This window comes from Peromyscus californicus, unplaced genomic scaffold, assembly GCF_007827085.1.
Source record: "Peromyscus californicus insignis strain IS unplaced genomic scaffold, ASM782708v3 Scaffold_19__1_contigs__length_69161282, whole genome shotgun sequence".
In the NCBI taxonomy this organism is placed as follows: domain Eukaryota; kingdom Metazoa; phylum Chordata; class Mammalia; order Rodentia; family Cricetidae; genus Peromyscus; species Peromyscus californicus.
The window spans coordinates 63,588,928-63,612,268 of NW_026294491.1; the positions used below are offsets into that span (position 1 = coordinate 63,588,928).

Here is a 23,341-nt window from a genome sequence, read left to right on the forward strand (position 1 = left end):
TAACACAGGATTGAGTTAATTATCACCAGAATAATGTTCACCAAATTGTGTTGTGCTTGAATATGCCTAAGATAAACTACTTGGAGTCAGACTCCAGAAACTTGAACCCACACTGGCTACTGAGGTGTGTTGAACTGAACTTCCTTTTTATCTCTCACGGATCAGCCACTCTGCTGTCTGTGACGGTCTCACAGGAGCCTGTGTCTACCTGGGTAATGAGCAAAAGGAGGCTGAGAAGGCCAAGAAGAGGGGCTGTGTGGGAAAGACCAGGGAGGCCCGGGTCTTGGGAGCTTGGGCCTCTCCCCGTTTTCTCAGCTGGACAAGATCCATTCTGGGTTTGGTTTCATCTTTGAAAACAAGGAGGGTGAGCGGAGTGGTCTTTAGGCTCCAACTCTGGTGTGTGCGTGTGTGTGCGTGTGTGTGTGTGTGTGTGTGCGTGCGTGTGTGTGCGTGTGTGTGTGTGCGTGTGTGTGTGTGCGTGTGTGTGTGCGTGCGTGCGTGCGTGTGTGTGTGTTTACATACTGATGTGTGTGCAGATGTGTGTGGGGATATAGTTGCAATTATTTTTTAATTTAATTAATTTATTTTTTTGTTAATCTAAGCTAGGATCATCTGGGAAAAGGAATGTTAATGCTTCCATCAGACTGGTCTGTGGGCATGTCTATGGGGCATTTTCTTGACTAATGTGAGAGGGTCCAGACTACTGTGGGTGCTGTCAAAGTTGAGAGGGTACCCTGGGGTGTCTAAGTAAACAGACTGAGCAAGCCATGGGGAGCAAGCTTCTGCTTCAGTTTCTACCTCCAGGTTCCTGTCTTGAGTTCCTGCCTTGGCTTCCCTTTATGAAGGACTGCAAGCTATGACATGAATAGACTCTTTCCTGCCCAACTTGACTTTGGTCACGGTGTTTACCACAGTAATTAAGAACAAACTAAGACAGGGTGTAAGAGCACCCATGTGTGCATGAATGTGGAACACAGAGGCTAGTCTCGGGCATCATGCCTTAGGAGCTGTCTGCTTTGATTTTGGAGATGGGCCCCCTCTCTGGGGCCTGGAGCTCATCAGTTAGGCTCAGGTTGGTTGGCCCAGCAAGCCCCAGGAGTTCTCATGTCTCAGACACTCCAGCACTGGAATTACAAGCTCAGGCCACTGTGCCTGGCTTTCCCCACGGATGTCGGAGATGAGACTCACACTGTGGTTCATCCGCAGCTCTTTACCAACTGAGCCGTCTTCTCAGTTCCAGTCTCTGGAGCTTTTAAGAACCCACGATGCTTGTCCTGCTGGATGCAGCCCTAGCCTCCGCTCTGCCATGATGTGACAAGGACCAGGTGGCTCTTAATCTTCTGGGGCGGAGGACATGCCACACTTGGAATCTACCCCCAAGTCAATGTATCACCTGTCACATTCTGTGGTCCTGGCAGAACTGTCTGGGGTCGTCAGGAAGCATGAGGACATTAACAGGAGATCCTGCAACCCGAGAGCTACTAAGTGGAGACCAGAAGGAACAGGAGCATGCTGTCATGGGGTCGATGAGCTGTGGAGGAAGGAGCCCTGCACTCATGAGGCCTCTCTCTCAGGGAAGTGTTGTCCAATCTCCCATAGTTTTGGACATAGGAATGTTGCTTTCCTCTGGGACGTTTCTGGAGTATACATTCAGGTCACACACTCAAGTGTTCACAGATTGAAACCTAAGCACCAAGTACTTAAATGCATCAGGTACTGGAGTGGTTTGAAAAAAAAAATGGCCCCCCGAAGGGAGCGGCACTATTAGGAGGTGTGGCCTTGTTGGAGTAGGTGTGGTCTTGTTGGAGGAAATGTGTCACTGTGGGCAGGCTTTGAGGTCTCTTTTCTCAAGATTCACTGTGTGACAGTCAGTTTACTTCCTGCTGCCTTCTGGTCAAGATGAAGCCAGTACCACATCTGCCTGCACGCCACCGTGCTCCCCATAATGATGATAATGTACTGAACCTCTGAAACTGTAAGGCCTTGGCAGACACTGAGCAGATTTCATTCTGTGTGCCATAGGGAGCCCCTGAATGTTCTCGAGCCTGTATAAATCAACACACATAAAGAAACTCACAATGCCCATCAGTGTCGCTATCACGGTACGGAGGAAGAGCTGGAGGTCGGGCTGGGAAGTTCCTGACTCTGGCAGGAAGTCAGGCAAGAGGAGCAGCCGAGGAAAGGAGTGTGCAGTGCAGGCACAGGGTCGGGAGACAGGGGCTGGGGAAAGGAAAGTTGTACAGAAGCCATGAGTGAACAGCAATCAGGCCCCAGGGCCACTCCGGCCTGACTCAGCATCTGCAATCATCCCTCATTAGGACTCCCAGGCCCAAGTGGCCTGTGATTGTGTGTTTTTACACTAATTAATTTATTCTCATCAGAGGCAGCAACTGGAGTGTTCAGCAACCCCCTCTGAAGAGTCTGGGGACCAAGGACAGATTAACCACAGGCCAAACTCCCCACACTTCAGTGGTTGTTTACAAGGAGGAAGATGCTGGGTCGTTTGTTGTTTTGAGTCATGGCCATGTCTCTGGAAGGTGCCTGGAGCGGGCAGGCTGGCAGTCAGAGCTGTATTTACAGGAGGGAGGGTACTGGGTCATGTGTCTCCTGAAGGTGCCTGGAGCGGGCAGGCTGGCAGTCAGAGCTGTATTTCTGAGACGGTTTCTAACAATCCAGACAAGGCCTCTTTGTTTTATGCTTCCCCAAAGAAGAGGTACCAAGCCACAAAGCATCTTCTCCAGCAGATCTGGCTGTGTATCAAGGTATTCACAGGCCGGCAGGATGCAGGTGGCTGGAGGGGGCTCTGATATCTGTCTGTCTTCCTTTCTCCACCAAGCCTTGAGTCTCAAGGATAGCAGCTGCCACCTGTCTTGTGTCCATCCCCCTGCCCCCCCATCCATGCTCTTGTTGTATTTCTGCTCACCCAGTTGGCACCCAGTTCTAGAACTGTTTCTGTGGAACACCCCACCCCTTGGCCCATGCTCATGCATAAAGACCTGGTCTGTCTCTTACTCTGTAACAGCTAGGCTCCACTGGCCTTTGTCTGTGTTTCTCAGCTTTTCTCAAGTGGTTTCTTTTCTTTCTGCCGCCCCTCCTAGGTTAGAGGCTATTCTCAGACTCCTCCAATAAATTCATTCTTTGCAGGAAGGGACTGTGCCTGATACTTAGGGCGACATCTAATTTTTCATTTAAACCAAGACACTCCCAAGTCTGGTAGCCGCTGCTGACAGCTGATTCTTTTTTATCGACCCTCTGTTCTTATGTGTTCTGACAGTTGCTTCCTGTAAGCCCAAGGCCTTTCCTTACTCGCTGTAGCAGAAGCCTGAGCCCACACAGCCAGCATCAGCTTCATGCCACAGATCTGAAGGAGCTGGCTAAACACCCTGTTTTCATAGCTGGGATGACGATATGGAGCCATCCCTTCACCGGGCAGAGGTCCCCAGGGGACCAAGCTTGTCCCCAGTTGCCCTCAGTGTTAACCAGGACCGGCTCCGTCTCTGTGTCTTACTCTCTCCGCATCAGACATCTTGCATTCAAATCTTTGTCTCAGGGACAAGCTGGGCCAATGAAGAGGTGTGATATCTGCCCTTGGAGACTCTTGACCTTGTACCGACCAGCCCGGGGCTAGCCTGGAGCACTCACATTGTGCCGAGGGAATGTATGAATGGAGAGAGGATGTTTTATTGCAGTGGGCTGAATGAGAACATCCCACACAGGCTTGTGTGTTTGAACACTTGGATCCTAGTTGGTGGTGATGTTTGGGGGAGATTTAGGAGGTGTGGCCTTGCTGTAGGAAGTATGCGTGTCTTGGGGGGTGGCCTTTGGGAGTGCATAATCTCATCTCACTTTCAGTTTGCTGTAGGTGATTCTTCTGTCCTGACTGCCGGCTCCCAAATCATGACACTGAGACTTATTACTAATTATGAAAGCAAGGCTGATAGCTTAGGCTTGTTCCTAACTAGCTCTTATAACTTAAATTAACCCATATTTTTTATCAATTTACTTTCTACCACGTGGCTTTTACCTCTATCCCATTTTCTGTGTCCAACTCGTTCCACACCTGTCTGGCTTCTTCCCAGCCTTCTCTCTGGCTGACTCTCCTGCCTAGCTAATGGTCATTTAGCCTCTTATTAGACCGATCAGAAGGCACCTTGACAAAGACATATCTTCATAGTGTACAAAAAGATGATTCCACAACAGTTTGCTCTGCTTCCTGCCTGTGTTGAAGATGTGATCTCTCAGCTTCCTGTTCCTGCCGCCATGTCTGCCTGCTGCCTTATGGAACCAGAAGCTCAAATAAACTCTTTTCTTCTACAAGTCACTTATCACAGCAACAGAACAGTATCTTCTACATTCACGTACAGGAAGGCAGGGAGCATTTTCCTCCTGTATTCTCGATGCTCTTCTCCTAGATAACAAAGGTCGTCTTCTCTCTTCAGTTCTGATCTTCAAAACCTTCATTCCCACCCCTGTTCTCGGTGGATGGGCTTGCTTCCCATTTCATTGTTAGCACAGGAATCATGGACAATCACAGGACAAGAACGCCCGTCCTCTACCCACCTGCTGGCGCCATCGCATCTACCCCACCATCCATCTCCGCCCACAATGTGTGTACTTGTCCCCTGCATCTAACCCCGCTTAGCCACCTACCCGCCCCTCTCCTCTCGACATCTACCTCTCCCCCACCCCCCATGTACCTGTCCCTCCATATGCCTTCCTACCCGTGTTTACATGATCACAGGCATCTTCCTGACCCCACTCTCCCCACATCTACCCACTCACATCTGAACTGAGAAGTGCTATCAGCTCCCGCCCACACTTCCAAGGCCACCCACCACTCCCTGGTGCCCTGTCCCAGTAGCTGCTGTCACTCTTCTCCAGGGCTTTGTTCATTTGTTCCCTCTCGGGGAGGTCTTCCCCTTTCAAGACTGCCTGATGCCTCTTCCCTTCTTCCAGGTCTCCCCCTAACTGCTCTCCCAGCCTTCTCACCACCTGACACCCCATGCATTTGTGTCTGCCCCCCTAAAGTGTAAAGCACCATTTGGGCAGGAGTCCTTGTTTTGTTTATCACCTTAGAAATGTTCACAGGAAGAAGGCAGGCATGTTGGTAGTTGTCTGAAGTGAGAGAATTTAAAGCATTTAGACTATAAGAGCCGAAACAGTCCTTAGGGACAGCCCAAACATAGCATTCTTACTTTTAGATGGGGGTGGAGGTGCTGAGGATTCTTGCAAGTGTCTTGGACAGCTGGTGTTCAAACCCCTCAGCCACAGAGTCCCGGCTTGGGGTCAATTGCAGAGCTAACCATCACAGCTCTGAGCCCTAAATCTCTAGTTCTTGTGACTCTTGGAGATACCGGCTCTCTGTGCCACCATGTGTTAGCCACGGTTACTGTTCTCTAAGGTGGGATTAACTCCTTGACTCCCCAGTAGACCCAAAGCTCTCAAGATTATGAACTGGAGCTTTTCCTTTGAAATTCTTAGTGTATAACTCTAGGTTCAACATGGTATAAGGTCGAAGCTCTATCCTTCTCTGTGTTGATGGTTGAAGTCATAGCCACTGTCTACCATGTACCTACCATCCAAAAGCCAAGGGTAAATTGTTAGTCCTTCCGTCTTGAAAAGTTCACAAGGATATTGAGGTTCCTGGAACTGGACAATCTGCCCTAAGAGGGAGAGAAGTCAGCAACTGACAGCGCCAGGGGTCTCCACGTCAGGTTCCAGAACATTCGCCACATGCTTACCTTCTGACGCCTGCAAGCACAGTGTTGTTCTTTGGCCACAGTGAGCTCAATAACTCAAGGAGTGAAATGGAGTCTTCAGAGAGAGAGACAGAGAGAGAGAGAGAGAGAGAGAGAGAGAGAGAGAGAGAGAGAGAGAGAGAGGCTGAGACTGGTCAGAGGAGAGGGTGGATAAGAGGTACCTGGTACCCAAATAAGGTAGAGTCCCAGAAGGTGAGCCAGGTATACCACCCTGTCCAGATGAGTCAGTGGCACAGGACGAGGAGGCTGTAGATTCTGATGAACTAGACAGGGCCCAAGGTTCGACGGCTGGCTTGATCACAATGTTCCAGCTGGAGCCAGATGTAGACCCACATGCAGCTGGAACATTTGTCTGCAAGCACGTGGCTCAGCCTCTAGGGGCTGCCTTGGTCACCATAAACCACGAGTGACAAACTCTGCAGGCCACAAGTCTGTCTCCCAGCATGCTTTCCTTGGAGGTGTTGATTGACATGCCGAGAGTCACCAATGAGGACCACTCCTGCCTCTCCTCAGCAGATAAATTACAGCTCCATAAGCAGCTCAGGGGAGGGAGGGCTGGCTGGACTTGTGGGCCTGAGTTCTGTGAGCTCTGTCCTGTGGAGCCACGCTCCTACTACCCAGGGAAGGGAAAGGGGCAGAGGGTGGATGAGGTCTCCTGTAACCCACTGGTTTCCTGGAAGGAGAGCCCAGCCTTGGGTAAGAGGTTTGCCCTGGGAACTGCCACAGTCAGAGGCCGTGATGGAAACAGACGTTCATGTGGGCCTTTCAGGAACATTGTTGGATCGATTTTATTACTCTGTGAGGCAAAATGGATGTATGTGTGTCCAGATTTCCAAAAGCTCAACCTACAGGGCATGGCGTGGATCCACTGGGCTATGACAGATGGAAGGGCTCTGGCAGGGGCATTGAAATGATAAGATAAATGGCGCTGATGGCAGCGCTGGTTGCCGGTGGGAAGGTAACATCACCACAGAACCCAGTATTCGTTTCAGAGTTTTATTAGGAGGAAGGGGGTGGTGGAGCACGTGACGAGAGCAGAGGGAAAGATGGTGGGGTGGGGGAGAGAGAGCAGAGCAGAGAGAGAGAGAGAGAGAGAGAGAGAGAGAGAGAGAGAGAGAGAGAGAGAGAGAGAGGTCTGAGTCACGGCTCTCTAAGGTGCAGATGGACTTACAGGGCCACACCATGCATGCGCAGATTGTTCGACCATGCTGCGTGTATGTGATCACCAGTATACACTGATGATGTAAAACGCAAGGCCCTTTGCTTAACTCCTGAACTGCACATGTGCAGTCATGTAGCTGGAGTGAGGGCAGAATTCTAACAGGCATTGGCTAGAGAACTCCTACAAACGGGGTCTTGAATCCCCAGAAAAAGGCTTTATGATAAATTACATTTACTAATTTATTTTGTGTAAGTGTGTGAACATACATATCATGGTGTGTGTGGAGGTCAGAGGACAACTTGCAGTGATTTTTTTTTCTATCCTTCCACAGGTGAGCCCTGGGGATTGAACTCAGATCCTCAGCTTGATGGCAAGCACCTTCACCTGCTGAACCATCTTCCCCCCCTGAGCTAAATATTTTGACACCGCAGCCCCCGGGGTTCAGATCAGCAAGAAGGCTGCTGTACGATCAGTGCAGAACAAGAGAGCTGCACCATTGTCCCCAAGGAGGCGGATATAAACCAAAGAAGGAAAGAAGAAAACAAGCCCTTCAGTGTGACTGGTGAGCTCTTCTCATTGAGTTGCTGGGTGCAAGCCCTTGTTTTTCCCTCTCTAACACTGTCCTTTAAAAGTATGATGAGGGGCTGGAAAGATGGCTCAGTGGTTGAGAGCACGTGATGCTCTTCCAGAGGAAGATAAGAGTTTGATTCCTAGTATCCACTTTGGACAGCTTACAACCACCTGTAATTCCAGCTCCAGGGGATCTAGTGCCTTCTTCTGGCCAGAGAGAGAGAGAGAGAGAGAGAGAGAGAGAGAGAGAGAGAGAGAGAGAGATATCTTTAAATTAACTATGTATATCAGTGTGGTTACAGATTGATAATATAAAGTTGAAAGCTAAAGAGAAGTTACTTAAAATATGTTCAGCATGATGCCCGTTATGGAGTATGGTTGAAGTCATCCTGCATGTTCAGTATGGTGCCACGATCGTGCACATGCACTATGATACTATATTAGTTATTTGTGTCTTTGCTGTGGCATGATAGCACAGCCTGTGGTGGAGATGAGGTCCTGGTGGCAGGATCTTGAGGCGGCTGGTCACATTGCTGCCGTAGTCAGGAAGCAGAGCGCAGTGAATGCTGGTGCTCTGCTCACATTCTCCCTTCTGTTTATCCAGCTGTCAACATTAACCATTGCAGATACCAATTTGTAGCCTGGTCAAAGAAGGATCACAGAATAGTTTCAGGACAGTACTACACACCTGATGTGCTCAGTCATGGACTTTATAGTGCTGTTCCAGTCAGCAGCACATGGCCTCTGCACATGATACTGCCATAGCTATATAATGTTACATACAGCACAGGGTTAAGAGGACCGAATGTAAACACTTGTTAAATAGTGGTGCCAGGCCCGAGTTATGTTTCTCTGTCTTATTGTATTTAAAATATTGTTATAAGTTTTATTACATTTCATTTACTTGTTTTGCGTGTGCATGCAAATACATATTTCAGGGGATGGGAAGCATGTATGTACCATAATTCATACATGGACTCCAGGGGACAGCTTTCAAGCATTGATTCTCTCCTTCCATTGTGTGAGTCCTAGAGATCAAACTCAGGTCACAAGCTTTGGCAGCAAGTGGCTTTACCCATTGTGTCATACTTATTTTTAAGCTTTTATTTTTATTTATGTATATGTGTATATTTGTGTGTGTGCTCATTGGGATGAATTTTTATTGTGAAATGGGCACTACCAAGCACCCCCTGGGAAGAGAGCCTCAGTGAGGGGCAGTTTATGGAAGATGCCTTGTGGAGGACTGTCTTCATTGTTAGCTGGGCTGGGAAGACCAACCTTCTGTGGGTGGCACCATCCCCTGGGCTTGGCATCCTGGACTATATAAGAGCAGAAAAGGCTAGTGTGCACAGACAAGCAAAGATGCATTTATTCTCTCTCTCCTCTTGACTGTGGGAGTGTTGTGACTGGCTGCTGGAGTCCCTGCCTTGACTAACTAGAATATTGGACTGTAATAACGGAATTGTAAACCACAATCAACCCTTTCTTCTCTTCTGTTACTTTTTGTCAGGACATTTTATCACAGCAATAGAAACGAATCTAAAACACTCTTCAAGGGTTTATTCTCTACTCCACACAAGATGAGGTAACAGGAGACCATGGCCAGGGAAGCAACATGAGGCTGGTCAAGGAACTCTTTATGGCCAAGAGGACGTGCACAGGGCTTTCCAGAGTGAAGGTAAAGAATAAAAGAATGCTTCCCTGAAGGCAGCATGCTTCTGAGCACCTTGCACAAACTCTGAGCAGTATATGGGGCACAGAATGAAAAATGAAGAGTTAAATGAAATCCCACATAATTGTGCCAGTATTGTGCCATGGATGATATAATTACATAGACAAATGTATTTGGGTAGAAAGCTGAAAAAATCCCAAGTGTCTAGAATAGAGACCTTTGAGGTTACTAATACGTGAACCTACATGGTTACAACGGTGTAAAATGTTTAATTGGATAAATTACATGATTTCTAAGTTGTCAGGTCATCTGTATTTCTGTGGCTTTGCAGGTTAATTGCTCGGTAAATTCTGCAACAGTGTTTCCTCCTCTAACAAAGATGATGGGGGTCATCTCCACGGCCTTTCTCTTACTTTCCCAGGGAAACTGGGGTGGGATGACCCCTGAGCTGTGCTCACTCTAGATTTTAGAAGAAGACTGATGAGGGACCCATCCATCAGAGCCTGCTCTCCTACCTGCAGAGTCTAGGAAATGGCTGCTGCCGCTGCTCTCCTTTCTTGGACAGTACCTATGCTGGCCATTCTGGCTTTGTGGCAAGGGTTGTGGAGTCTCGCTGTCCACTAACCTCATGACCTTTCTGCAGATACACTCACAGCTCCCGGCTGCACCTGCCTCTGTTCCATCCATTCAGCTAGTTTATAAGGCCCTTGGAGAACAGGACTATCTTTTTTGTCAAGGTATGTCCAACATCCTTGTTAGTAGACAGCCTTCCACATCCTACATCCTTCCCTGGTGCTCTTCACACAGCAAGCATGCATTGCGTGTATACAATATGAAGTCTGCTCATATATGTGCACGTCCCTTATATCAGAGCTGGGTACTCATCCTAGTCCTAGGTGGTGAGAATTCTTCCAGGAGTCTGGGTCCTGGATGCTTCCTCTGGCCACCTCCATTTTCAGGTGCCACCTGGAAACTCAGCCCCCTTCATGAGATCTCTCTCTTTGCTTCTTATCTCCTCGTCTATATTTTATTTGCTGCTGCACCTTGAAGGTGTATCAGCAATTCTCTTTCCCCAGGTCATTGACATACTTTTCAGAGAGGTGTTCCTGATTGCCCAACAAAATGCTCCTGCCCCTACATCCTGTCCCTGGCCAAGTAAGAACATCCCTGCCAAGTAAGGCTAGGATGGGGCACAGTGGAGAAGGAGGAAGCCATCTATATACTGGCCCAGGGAACAAATGTAAATCAAACCTGCCACCAGGATGTCTTCTGGGGGTTATATGGGGCCCCTCCCAGCAAATGGACGCCCCCAAAACAGCCTGTTTGATGCCAGGGTTTTGTTGTTGGCACTTAAGTTCTGTTTCACACTGAGCTAAAGGTTTCCTCATCACTTTAAAACATTGTCACGCGTTATTCCCTCAGTGTGAATGAGTCTGTAGGCGCTTCAGGGTGAACCAGGAAGGTGGAAGAGGGGCAGAGGAAAGGGTGATAAACAAAGACATTCTGCTGGAGCATTCCAGAATGTGAGCCAGGTTGGGGGAACAGGTCTGAAGGTCTTGAGGTGGGCATTCGTGATGTCAGTGTGGCCTGGAGTGCAAAGGAGAAACTGAGCCACGGAGCTCAGACTGACATGGTAGGCATGGTAGGCATGTCGGGGCCTGCCTTTGCTTATGCTAAGTGAGCGACGGCAGGATGAAGCAGCTGTAAGCGGTTTTTCAGGGTAACGAAGGGCACGTTGGTATCTAGGCCAACCTGGATGTGGTCACCTTGGCAACATCTGTGAGACTCCATGCAGGATGAAGAGAAAAATTCAGCTGCCCAGACTCCTGCCCACAAGAACGACACCATGACACTATGACACCATAACCGTGAATGCCCTGAGAACATTGTTTACGTCCCAGGTGCTTTGCTAAGTACTTCCTGTGACTGGTGTGATCGGTCCCACGGTTACTGATAACGAGACGGATACACTGCAATCACACGTTGCCATGGATGTTTATATCACACACATGCGATGAATACAGGGCCTCTTCTCCATGTGACACACCGGAGCCTTTCAGAGCTGACAGTGACCCTCCAAGGCACTCTACCCAGCACAGCACATGGGATTAATGGCTCTCTCATGCTGTACGGTCTGCTGTTATCTTCCCAGCAAGGACTGCTGGGGCATGACAGGCAGCCTTAGTTTTTTCTATGTCTTTTATTAAAAAAATAAAATAAAACTGGCTTTGTGTGCATTTGTGTGTGTGCATGCCACAGTATGTGTGTGGGGGTCAAAGGACAACTCGTGGGAGTCGATTCTCTCCTTCCACCGTGCAAGTTCTGGGATCAAAACCAAGTCATCGGGCTTAGCAGCAAGCACCTCTACCCACTGCGCCACCTGGTCAGCCCCACTTTCTGTAACGTTAAATCGGGAATAATGATTGCCTGTACTCACAGTGGTGATGTGAGATGAAAGTGTCACGGGGTTGTCCCGCAGCCCACATCAGCTTTGCCGCCACTGTTAATTCTCCCGCCAACACCCCGCTGTCGTGCCTCGGGAGTTCATGTTCACATTTTTCTTCTGTCTTGTACTGGGTCGGAGAGGCCTTGCATCTAACTAAAAGGAATGTGTCCCATTAGTGTTGCTTTCTCATCTGGTCTCCTGAGATAATGGGAGCAACCACACATAACTGAACGCTGCAGGTGCCATACATTGCTATCTGGGATGCTGAAGGCACCCTGAGAGGCACCCTTTATTATCTCTATTTTACAGACTAGGCACTTGGGGCTTAAGAGACACAAATGACAGGAAGCCATGAAGCTGATGAAGTCCTGAGTTCAGAATGCAAACTCAGATCGGGGTGTCCCTACTCCTGGACACTGGGGTCAGCTCTTCTCACCAATGCATGCCCCTGAATTCCATCTGCAAGACACTCAGCAGTGGAGGGGTTAGAAAGCTTCCCATGCGGGCTGGAGAAATGAACAGAAGTTAAACACGCTTACTGCTCTTAAAGAGGGCCTGGGTTCAATCTCAGCACCCACAAACCACTTGTAATGCCACCTGTAGAGGATCTGCTGGCGCCTTCTTCTGGACTCCTAGAGTACTGAACTCACACGCACATTTCCATACACAGATGCACAGGAATAGGCATAGATGCCTTTGTGTGTGTGCTCACACACATACACACACTTAGACACACACACATAGACTCACACACATACACACTTAAGAAAACAACACAAATAAAGTTTAAGAAAAGAAAGAGCTATGAAGTCTGCAGAGCTCTGGATACCTCATTCTAAGATTAGGCTCCACAGGCCCCGTGCTGTGCTGTGGGGGTTGGGACCACAGAGGGTCCGGACACAGGGCCTGGGAGAGGGGCCCTGGAGTCAGTCTTTCCAGGGACCAGAGCTCCTCCCACCCCTGTAACCTTTATCTGTCGAATTCGGAGTGGAGTGATTGCAGGGTCTGATTTGTTGGCTGAGAGAATCCAGGGATACAACTTCTATGTATTTAGTGCAGAGCTCAGAATCAGTATTCACCATGATTATCGTTATTAGTGTTCCAGAGCGTGAGTGACTGTCTCTCCCTCAGAGGCAGCACTCAGTTGCACAGGGCAGTCCCTGGGGCTGGAGCAGATGTCCCCTCTGCAGTCCTTCCCACCCTCATGCCCCAGACCCACTCACTTCCTGACCACTCATGATGCTGTGGAGAGACACTGCTTTCACCATTTATGGCAGGGCTCCATTTCTGTTTCACGTTTTAGAAAGTTAGATCCTAAAGGGGGGGGGGCATGCTTAAGTAAATTATTGCCCATCAACCTGATGGCATATTAAGCAGCCATTAAAGGGGTAATTAGGGAGTCAGGGTAGCAACATGGAAAATGCTTATGGATGCATATGAAACAGAAAAGCCTGTAAGGAAGTTGGATTATTCAGTTGATTGCCACCTGTCAAAACCATATGCCTATGAACATCCACCCGGGGGCTTCTGACTTCTTTCATTGTAATTCTTTCTCTCTCTCTCTCTCTCTCTCTCTCTCTCTCTCTCTCTCTCTCTCTCTCTCTTTCTTTTTTAAATAAAAACTACGTTAGCAAAACAGAGTGCCATTTGGAAAGAAGCAGAACTCTGCTGTCCTTGTCTGTGAGAGGGATATCAGTGTGCTTCAAAGGAGCTGGCTGCTGGCCGCTGGCTGCTGGCTGCACATCTGGGGCCATAACTGGAGGGAGGGAGGGAGGGAGGTGGATTTTTTTTTCCAAACGAGTATATATTCCCCTGCGCCCATCCTCCCACTGTGCCCAGGTACTGAGGGTTCAAGCTCTCAGAAGGGAGGCATTTGAGTCTTAGGATTTGTTTAGGCTTCTGGGCAGGGAGCAGAGGCAGGTGGGTGAAAAGACCTTCAGAGGGAAGAGTGTCTACTTTACCTTCTGTGTGATCCTTAGATGGGGGAAAGGAACAGAGAACAGACAGACTCAGGAGCACACCGGGCCAAGCTGGGCGGGGCTTCTTCTGTGGTCCGGAAGGAGGGCAGGCGTTTAAACCATTGTCTGCTTCCTTTCATGTCCTCTCCCTTTCTTCCCTTCCTCCTTCCCTTTATTTCTTCTCTCTCCCCCTCCTTTCCTGTTCCTGCCTCCTTCCCTTCCATCCATTTTCTCCTTCTTCCTCCTTCTCCCCTCCCTCTCTCCTCCCCTCGTCCTTTCTCCCTCCCTCCCTCCCTCCCTCCCTCCCTCCCTCCCTCCCTCCCTCTCCTTCCTTTCTTCCTGCTCCTCCATCCTTCTCTGTCTTTCTTTCCCTCCATGGCGCAGCAGTCTAGGGAACCATTCATTATTCAATTTGCGGAGACAGCCTGTGCTCTCAAGAGGTCTAACCTGAAGTCAGCCTTAACAGGTCTGCAGGTAAAAACCCCACAGGACGAGGACAGTAATTAACAACCTGGAGCAGTCAGACACTCTCTCAGTGGGAGACAGCCACTCCATGGGAGGGAAAGAGTGCTCAGTAGAGGGAGCCCCAGGGAGGTGAGGAGCTGTGGGAGGACGGAACTCACATCTCTTTAGCCCCGCCCCTTTCCCCTTGGTTCCGTGGTCCACAGAGATGCCACTAGCCAGCCTGTCCCCTGACTTTACTCTGGGGTCAGGCGTGTCTTGAAATCACAACCTCTCTTCCCACCTCTCATGGCGCTCCCACCTTGAAGCTTCACAGGCACTGTGAAGTCCGTGTGACATTTCCCTGGGTTTTGTGTGTGTCAGAGTTGGGAGACACTTCCTGTAGCAGCTAGCTTGGGGGCAGCCCAGCCTCCAGGGAGACTAGTTGGAAATAGAAGGCAACCTTAGCTGGGGGTCATTTGACTGGGTTCATCAACTATCATTTCAAAAGAGAGGGAACTGTAGCCCAGAAAGGGGAAACTGGTGATTTATCCAGTCACAGACCAACGTGGCCAATTCAGTTCTTCTGTTCCAAATGTCAGCACTCACGCAGGCGCAGGCAAGGTCCCTTTCTCCCGTGTCTGGTGTCTAGCCTTGCCTCTTTTCCCTCCTGTGAACTGGCTCCCCTCATCACCTGAGCTGCATTTTCCTGACTTCCATTTTGCTAGGTAGTCCCAGGGCATTGGGGGTAAACCTGATCCTGTGGGACTTCTCTGAGTTTTAAGGCCACAGGCTGCCTCCTTTCTGTCCCCAGCTCCTTCCTCTCTCAGAAGAAACTGGTTCTAAATAAGGGAATCTGGCTAGAGTTGGGCAAAGACCCAGGAATCAGCCAGGAATCAGCCGATGGCTACCCAGGGCCAGGTCTCCCACACTGGCCTTGTCTTGTCTCTGTTTCTGGGCACCCTGGGGAATGACTTCAGTGACTGTCACTTCCAGGCTTTGTGGTGTGTATGTCAGTTTCCGGTTTCCCTGAGCTCCAGGACTAGTTAATCCAGATGACCTGCCTTCCTCCGTCTGGACACAGATGTTTCCAAATGTTCGAGGGATACACAACAAGGACTCGGGGCACGCCGTGGGTCAGAGCTTGGAAGCTAACATGGCAACTCGGCTCTGAGGGAAACGCATCACCTTGGACTGCCAAGAACTTCATGGCTGCTGCTGTTTGCTTTTCTGTTTTTCTACCTATAAATCTGTTCTCCTGCTCTGCCATTTGCGTGGTTTTGATAGGCCATTATCTTGTCAACATTGTTCTACAGCACTGACATTATCTCTTAATTACACAATTACTTTGTTATGTACTGTAGACCCAGTAATAAAATATTTGAAGTGTTTGAGCACAGGCAGTGTTTTTAAAATACGGTTTGACTCAAACCATCTCCTAAAAGTCACCCGCACAGACACAAGACAGCTCTCTGTTTCTTTCCCCTAAAGAGACAGGTTCAGAGAGAAGGGACCTGCTGTTGGTCACATGGTTACAGGAACAGCTCCTGCAGCCACCGAGGCCTGTGCTAGATAGAGTACACAGCATCTGAGAACAAGACTGGAGGAGTGGCCTGGCCTGGGACCACCTGGGCCTCGAGTGTCTCCTCGCCTGTGAAGCGGCACTCTGACTTCCCTTCTGTCCTGTCTGATCTCCAGGCCCTACTAGGTCAGACAGTGGACCTGGCAAGGGAACCCCCAGGAACTGGCTTGCTCTAAACTGAGTCCCACTTCTCCTAGACTCTTAGTGGTTTTAGGAACACGATGAAGCCACATGGGTCTAAATCTCTCCTCTGTGTAGAAGAGCTGTATCTCTTACAAGTACCTAGCTATCTGCATTTATTATTGTTATTATTATTGTTATTATTATTATTAGTGCAGTGTGTGGTGGACGTCCAAGTGTGCGTGTACCTGCGGGCCTCTTAGGGGGTTCCGAGGCCTGTCGACCCTCTCGCTCATCCAGACAATTGCTTTGCCACTGCTGTGTGATTCCTTTGCTCTAGATTAACCTTTTAGCAGCAATGGCTTCTGAATGTTTATTATTTGAGCAGTTGTAAAATATCGTTAAGGTTTATTTACTTTTTAAAAATTTCTGTAGATGTAGATGTCTCTGTGTGGGTGTGTGGCATGTGCGAACGCAGCCCAGGTGGAGGCTAGAAGAGGGTGTCAGGTCCCCTGGAGTTAGAGGTGACTGCAGGCTGACAGACACGGGTGCTGGGGACACCCACATGATCCTTGGGTCCTTTGCAAGATCAGTGAGGTCCGGCAACGGTTGAGCTAGTGGCTCCATCAACCCTCGCTATTGGCATTCAAGGAATATCTGGGATAGTAAGTGGTAAGGCTTTATATAAATTATTGTTTTGAAAAGTAATGAACTTAATAAAAAATCAATATACTAAGAACCTTACTGCGATGTGTGACTCCCTCCCACCCTCCGCCTCTACCCTTGCCCTCCTGGGTTGGTTATATAAACGACATAAACCAAATTAGATGATAGGGTTAAGGAGAGAGTTTTATTGTGGACTTGAGAGAGCGAACAGTCAGAATCCAGAGCAGAGAGAGAAAGTAGTAGACTGGACACGGCCAGGCGACTGGATTGGCCATGAGAGAAGCAGGGGCATAGAAGAGAGAAAGAGCGAGAGACAGGGAGAGAGGGAGAGGGGGAGAGGGGGAGAGAGGAGGAGAGAAGGAGAGGGAAGGGAAGAGAGGGAGAGAGGGGGGAGGGAAGGGGAGAGAGGGGGAGAAAGGGGGAGGGGACAGAGGGAGACTGAGAGAAGGCACAGGCTAAGGAGAAGAGCATAGCCAGATAGCAGGTTATAAGAAGGGCAGCTGGGGGAGGGGCGCCCGTGAGCTGGAGATGTTTATGGTAGGGGAGGGGTGCCCGTGAGCTGGAGATGTTTATGGTAGGGGAGGACTCTGAAATGTGTAACTGGCACTTGTGATACTGAGGGAGTCCAGGGGCCAGCATGCGCTTCGCACTTTCGAACTAATAGGTACCACAGGTAGCCATTTCTTCCTTCTGCCAGTGACAGGGAAATGGTTTCACGAGTTCCTGAGGAACGCGGGCCTTTGTCTAACCACCAGAATTTGGGGAAATGGAATTTCCTTTGGACCGGATGCTAGTCACCAACAGGATTTGTTATGTAGCCTTTCAGGAATATTATACGTGTGTTAACATTTATTCATAGTTTATTTCCTGTCCGCGTTACTTGTTACCACTAAATGAATTGCATGCTTTGTCCTTCACCGTGTGTTTAAACTTAGAGATAATTTTAAACCATCATTTTTGCTTCGTGCATTTTTCTTGTAGTGGTAAAACTAGTAGCTCTAAGTACAGTGAAGAACTAATGTGGTTATTATACTTCCCAGAAAAGCCATTAAAATAGTAGGGATGCAGTTTAAAAAGCTAGAAGGTGAATTACTGTATAATACTAAAAAATATTCAAATAAGGCAAAAGAAGGCAGGAACTGGAAAAGAGAAAAAAAACAGAGGGTAACAAAATGACAAACCTTGCTGGGCATGGCGTGGGCACGGCGTGGGTGTGGCATGGGCATGGCATGGGCCCGGTGTAGGTGTGGCGTGTACGCCTGTAATCCAAGTACTGGGAGGATTCGATGGGACACTAGTGAACAAGTCCCCAGACTGACCTACTCCAAGGACCAGGTCCCTCTTCTCACAGACGCTTGGTGACTTCTGGAACATGATGAAGCCACCTGGGTCTAAATCCTTCCCCTGTGTGGAAGAGCTGTGCTTCCAAAGAGCATCTGTCTGTCACTGTTGTCCAAGGTCAGCCTCAGCTGGACAGCAAGTTTGAAGCCAACCTCGGTTGCAAGTGTCCATGTATCAAAACACATAGACACACAGGCACATACACACATATAGACACACACACACAGACACACATCCACACACACACACACACACACACACACATCCACAGACACACATACACATGCACACACACAGACACAGACACACATACACACACAGAGGCACAGGCACATACACACACAGACATAGACACATGCACACACAGACACACACATAGGCACAGACACAGACACAGACACACGCACACACAGACACACACCCACAGACACACACACAGACACACATACACATGCACACACACAGACACAGACACACATACACACACAGAGGCACAGGCACATGCACACACAGACACAGACACACGCACACACAGACACACACACAGACACATACACAGGTGCAGATACACACAGGCACAGGTACAGACACAGACACAAAGACACAGACATAGATACACATACACATAGGCACACAGCCACAAAGTCACACAGACACACACACACACACAGATACACAGGCACAGACACACAGACCTAGGCACACACAGGCATGCACACACAGGCACACATATATAGACACACACATTATGAGAGTTATATTACATTAAATTACATTAATTTAAATGGTCTAAATTCACCAATCAAAAGACAGAGATTGTCAGACTGGAAAATAAAATGAGTAACATAAATCTCAGTTATGTGTTGTATGTAAAAGACACTATTTTTTATTAAGAAATTTTAATTCATTTTACATACCAATCACAGATCCTCCTCTTCTCTGCTCCCACCCCTCCAGCCTTCCCTCCCCCTCAAACCAACCCCATTCCCTCCTACAGGAAGGTAAGGCCTCCCATAGGGAGTCAGCAGAGCCTGGTACATTCAGTAGAGGCAGGTGAAAGCCCCTCCTCCTGCCTCAAGGCTGTGGGAGGTGTCCCACCATAGGCACTGGACTCCATAAAGCCTGCTCATGCACCAGGGATGGATCCTGATCCTACTGCCAGGGGCTCCTTAAGCAGATCAAGCTACACAACTGTCTCGCTTATGCAGAGGGCCTAGTCCAGTCCCATGGAGGCTCCACAGGTGTTGGTCTAAAGTTCACGAGTTCCCCCAGTTTGGTTTGGTTGTCTCTGCAGGTTTCCCCATCATGATCCTGATGCCCCTTGCTCATAGAATCTCTCTTCTCTCTCTTTGACTGGACTCCTGGAGCTCGGCCTGGTGTTTGCCTGTGGATCTCTGCATCTGCTTCCATTAGTTACTGGATGAAGGCTCTATGATGGCAGTTAGGGTATTCACTAATCTGATTACTGGGGTAAGCCAGTTCAGGCACCCTCTCTACTACTGCTAGTAGTCTAAGGTGGGGTCATCCTTGTGGATTCCTGGGAACTTCCCTAGCACCCAGTTTCTTCCTACCCCCATGATGTCTCCCTCTATCATGGTATCTCTTTCATTGCTCTCCCACTCCATCCCTGTTACATCTCGACCATCCTGTTCCCTATGTTCTCATCTCCCACCCCTTACCCTCTGTTGTGTCCCTCACTCCCAGTTTACTTCAGAGATCTTATTTATTTCCCCTCCCCAGGTGATCCAGGCACCCCTCTTTGGGTCCTCTTCATTAGCTAGCATCTCTGGAGCTGCGGGTTGTAGTCTTGTTATCCCTTGCTTTACAGCTAGTATCTGCTTATGAGTGAGTACATACCAAGTTTGTCTTTCTGAGTCTGAGGTACCTCACTCAGGATGATATTTTCTAGTTCTATCCATTTGCCTGCAAATTTCATGATGTCATTGTTTTTCTCTGCTGAGTAGTACTCCATTGTCTATATGTATCACACTTTCTTAATCCATTCTTTGGTTGAGGGGCATCTAGGTTGTTTCCAGGTTCTAGCTATTACAAACAATGCTGCTATGAACATAGTTGAGCATGTGTCCTTGTGGTATTATTGAGCATCCTTTGGGTATATGCCCAAGAGTGGTATAGCTGGGTCTTGAGGAAGATTGATTCCCAATTTTCTGAGAAGTCACCATACTGATTTCCAAAGTGGCTGTACAAGTTTGCACTCCCACCAACAGTGGACAAGTGTTTCCCTTGCTCTACATCCTCTCCAACATAAGCTGTTATTAGTGTTTTTGATCTTAGCCATTCTTACAGGTGTAAGATGGTATCTCAGAGTCGTTTTGATTTGCATTTCCCTGATGACTAAGGATGCTGAGCAATTCCTTAAATGTCTTTCGGACATTTGAGATTTTTCTGTTGAGAATTCTCTGTTTAGCTCTGTAGACCATTTTTCTTTTTTCTTTTCTTTTTTTTTTTTAAGATTTATTTATTTATTATGTATACAGCATGTATGACTACAGGCCAGAAGAGGGCACCAGATCTTATTACAGATGGTTGCGAGCCACCATGTGGTTGCTGGGAATTGAACTCAGGACCTCTGGAGGAGCAGTCAGTGCTCTTAACCTCTGAGCCATCTCTCCAGCCCCCAACCATTTTTCAATTGAATTGTTTGGTATTTTGATGTCTAGTTTCTTGAATTCTTTGTATATTTTGGATATCAGCCCTCTGTCAGATGTGGGGTTAGTGAAGATCTTTTCCCATTCTGTAGGCTGCCACTTTGAAAAGACATACTTTAAATGTACATATGCACATCAGTTTAGTTTAAGAGAATTATAGAAAAGATTTACTGTTCTTATAATAATCAAGGTAAGTAAAGTGATACATAATTTGTAATCACTATGTAAAATAACCCTGTGAATTCTCAGAAAACTAAAAAAACACTATAAATTCAATGCTGTCAATATATCTAAAAGTGTTGAAGGCAGGGTCTTGAAATAGTATTTGTAAAACAGCATTATTTAAAAAAACCAAGAGGTAGAAACCAGCTAAATGTCATCCATAGCTGGTTAGATGAACAAAAACATGTTGAAATACTACTCAGCCTTTAAAAGAAGGGCAATTCTGAAACATAGAAAACATGGGTGAAAATCAAGGGTATTGTTCTAAGTGAGACCAGCCAGTCACCAAAAGGTAAATAGTGTATAATTCTAAGTCTCTAAAGTACCCAGAGTGTGTGTGTTGCCATGGAGCATTCTTTAGCACCAGAAAAAGAGAAAAACACAAATGGAGGTTACAGCGTGGGCAGGTTTGAATGAATGTGATGTTATTTCCTGTTTACAGAGTTTTGGTTTTCACGATGGACAAGTTCTGAGATTCACTGTGTAGCAACATGAACATATCAATCCCACTAAATGCTTAGAAATGGTACAGTGACAGGGGTATGCTGAGTGGTTTTTATCTCAGTTGGAAGAAAAAGAAAATTGAAATGGCTACATTAATATCAGACAAAGTAGACCCAAGAACAAGGAAAGTTACCAAGGATTGTTCCTGAATGATAAAGGGATCTGTTCACTAGTGGACACGACTATTCTAAGCATGTATGCACCTGATAATAGATGGGAAAACACACAAAGCAAAAGGAGGTAGAATTAGAAGCTGAAAAGTACATGATTGTAGTTGGAGATTTTAACACCCATCTCTTCATAATTTATACATATACACACAGACACACACAGACACAGACACACAGACACAGACACACACAGACACATACACACAGACACACAGACACACACACATACACACACACACACAGACAGACACATACACATTAGAAATAATATAGGAGATCTAAGCACCCTGGTTACCAACATGACCTGATAGACAGGCTAGCCCAGATCAGAACGCACACTCGTTTTCTGAAGTGACATTTTCCGTGCCCACTCAGCCCTGCCTTGTTTTCCATCTTTACCATGGAAGTGCTTTGCTCCCCCTTCCTCCCCTCTCCCCTTTCCTCCCCTCCCCCCCTTTCTCCCCTCTCCCCCTTCCTCCCCTCTCCCCCTTCCTCCCCTCTCCCCCTTCCCTTCTACTGCTTTCCCGCCGATTTATTTTCTTTACCTTCCTCCTTCTACTGCGTTCTCATAACGCGTTTTTGTCTCACTCATTAACGGTCACATACCTTATGCAGCACTAGTATCACAAAATTAGGTCTTTTGTTCTTAACTTAAAAGCAGATAAATTTAATGTTTCTTTCTAAATTCAAACTGAACCATTTTGTATGAGATTATTGTCTTAGTCCCTTTTCTCTGTTGCTGTGATAAAGTACCCCAAGAAAAGCTGCTTAGAGGAGAAAAGGCTTATTTCAGTTTATGTTTCCAGATGGGATACTGCCATGAAAGACTTGGCAGCTGTCAGAGAAGGCAGGAGGCCGACTGGTCACATTACATCTACACTCAGGAAGTAGAGAGTGGACAGGAAGTAGGGTGGAACTATAAATCCTCAAGTCCTGCCCTCAGTGACTCATTTCTTCTGTCAGGGTTCACCTTCTCCAGGTTTTATGATCTTCCAGAACAGCGCCACCAGCTGGAGACCCAGTGTCCAAACGTGTGAGTCTATGGGGACATTTCTCATTCAAAGCAAACCTCTCTTTGCAAGAGGGTCCAGTGGTTTCTTCCCTGGACTCTGCTCTGGGTGTCTGCTGTAAATTGCTTGGGAAATTCACAATGGGATCACTGGGGATTGTGGTTCCTGGTGAAGGCAAAGGTAGGATCCAAATAGAGCTTTGACTGATGGGATGGCTATTCCAGAAGGCCATTTCAGTCCATCTCTCTCCAAAGCATGGCAAACTAACTGGCTATCAGTATGGTATCAAACAAAGGGTCGTACACACATGTCCCTCCTCTCTTCGCTGTGTCTTTCATAGCCTCTCTTTGCCCATCAGCACCTCTTCCCTGCACTCTTCAGAAGTAGGTCCTCTGTGATGGCTGTAGGTTTCTGCCCCCTGGGACTCTCCATCTCTCCTAAGTAGCCTAATACTGTCGTCTCTCCTGGAGCCAGCCAGAGCACTGCTGTGGATGCCGTGGAGCCTCTGTGGCTCTGTCCTATGCACCTTGGACCAGGCTTCTCTGCATGGTCTACAGCCATGCTACCTGCTCCTGAGGTCTATGGGGACCTCCTCCTGTTCCTTGGTCTCTCCGAGTGGGGGACAGTTCTCTCCAGTGTGGGTGGGAAGCTGCTTATGTGCCTATAGAAAAAATGTGGGCAAGTGTCTGTGCACATGAGCCTAGGTGGTCACGCTGTGTGTGCCTGTGGGTGTTGGAACATCTGGAGATGTATATGGATGTGCCAGAGAACATTTTGATAAAATCTTCTGTCCAGGCAGCCTCTGCCATTGCCCAGTGTCTTTCAAAAGAACCGGAAGTAGAAGTACCAATGTGAGCCCCCCCCCCACCCCCGTGTGTGTGTGTGTGTGTGTGTGTGTGTGTGTGTGTGTGTGTGTGTGTGTGTCTGTGATATCCTGAGGTTCAGTGTCAGCCAGCTTCACAGAATAGTCAAGTTCTAGGCTTGTGAGAGACCTTGTCTCAAAAGACAAAGTGGAGAGAACCTGAATAGTAGTAGCACATGAGGTTGAC

General features: G+C 48.0%; 1 long non-coding RNA gene across 1 annotated transcript; it reads left to right on the forward strand.

Annotated features, from left to right (window-relative positions):
- The first annotated feature begins 1,872 nt into the window (after positions 1–1,872).
- Positions 1,873–11,295, forward strand: LOC128114154 (uncharacterized). Its single transcript, XR_008219729.1, has 3 exons — positions 1,873–2,102; positions 7,253–7,483; positions 9,002–11,295. It is a non-coding gene; the product is annotated as an uncharacterized LOC128114154 (long non-coding RNA).
- The last annotated feature ends 12,046 nt before the right edge of the window (positions 11,296–23,341 follow it).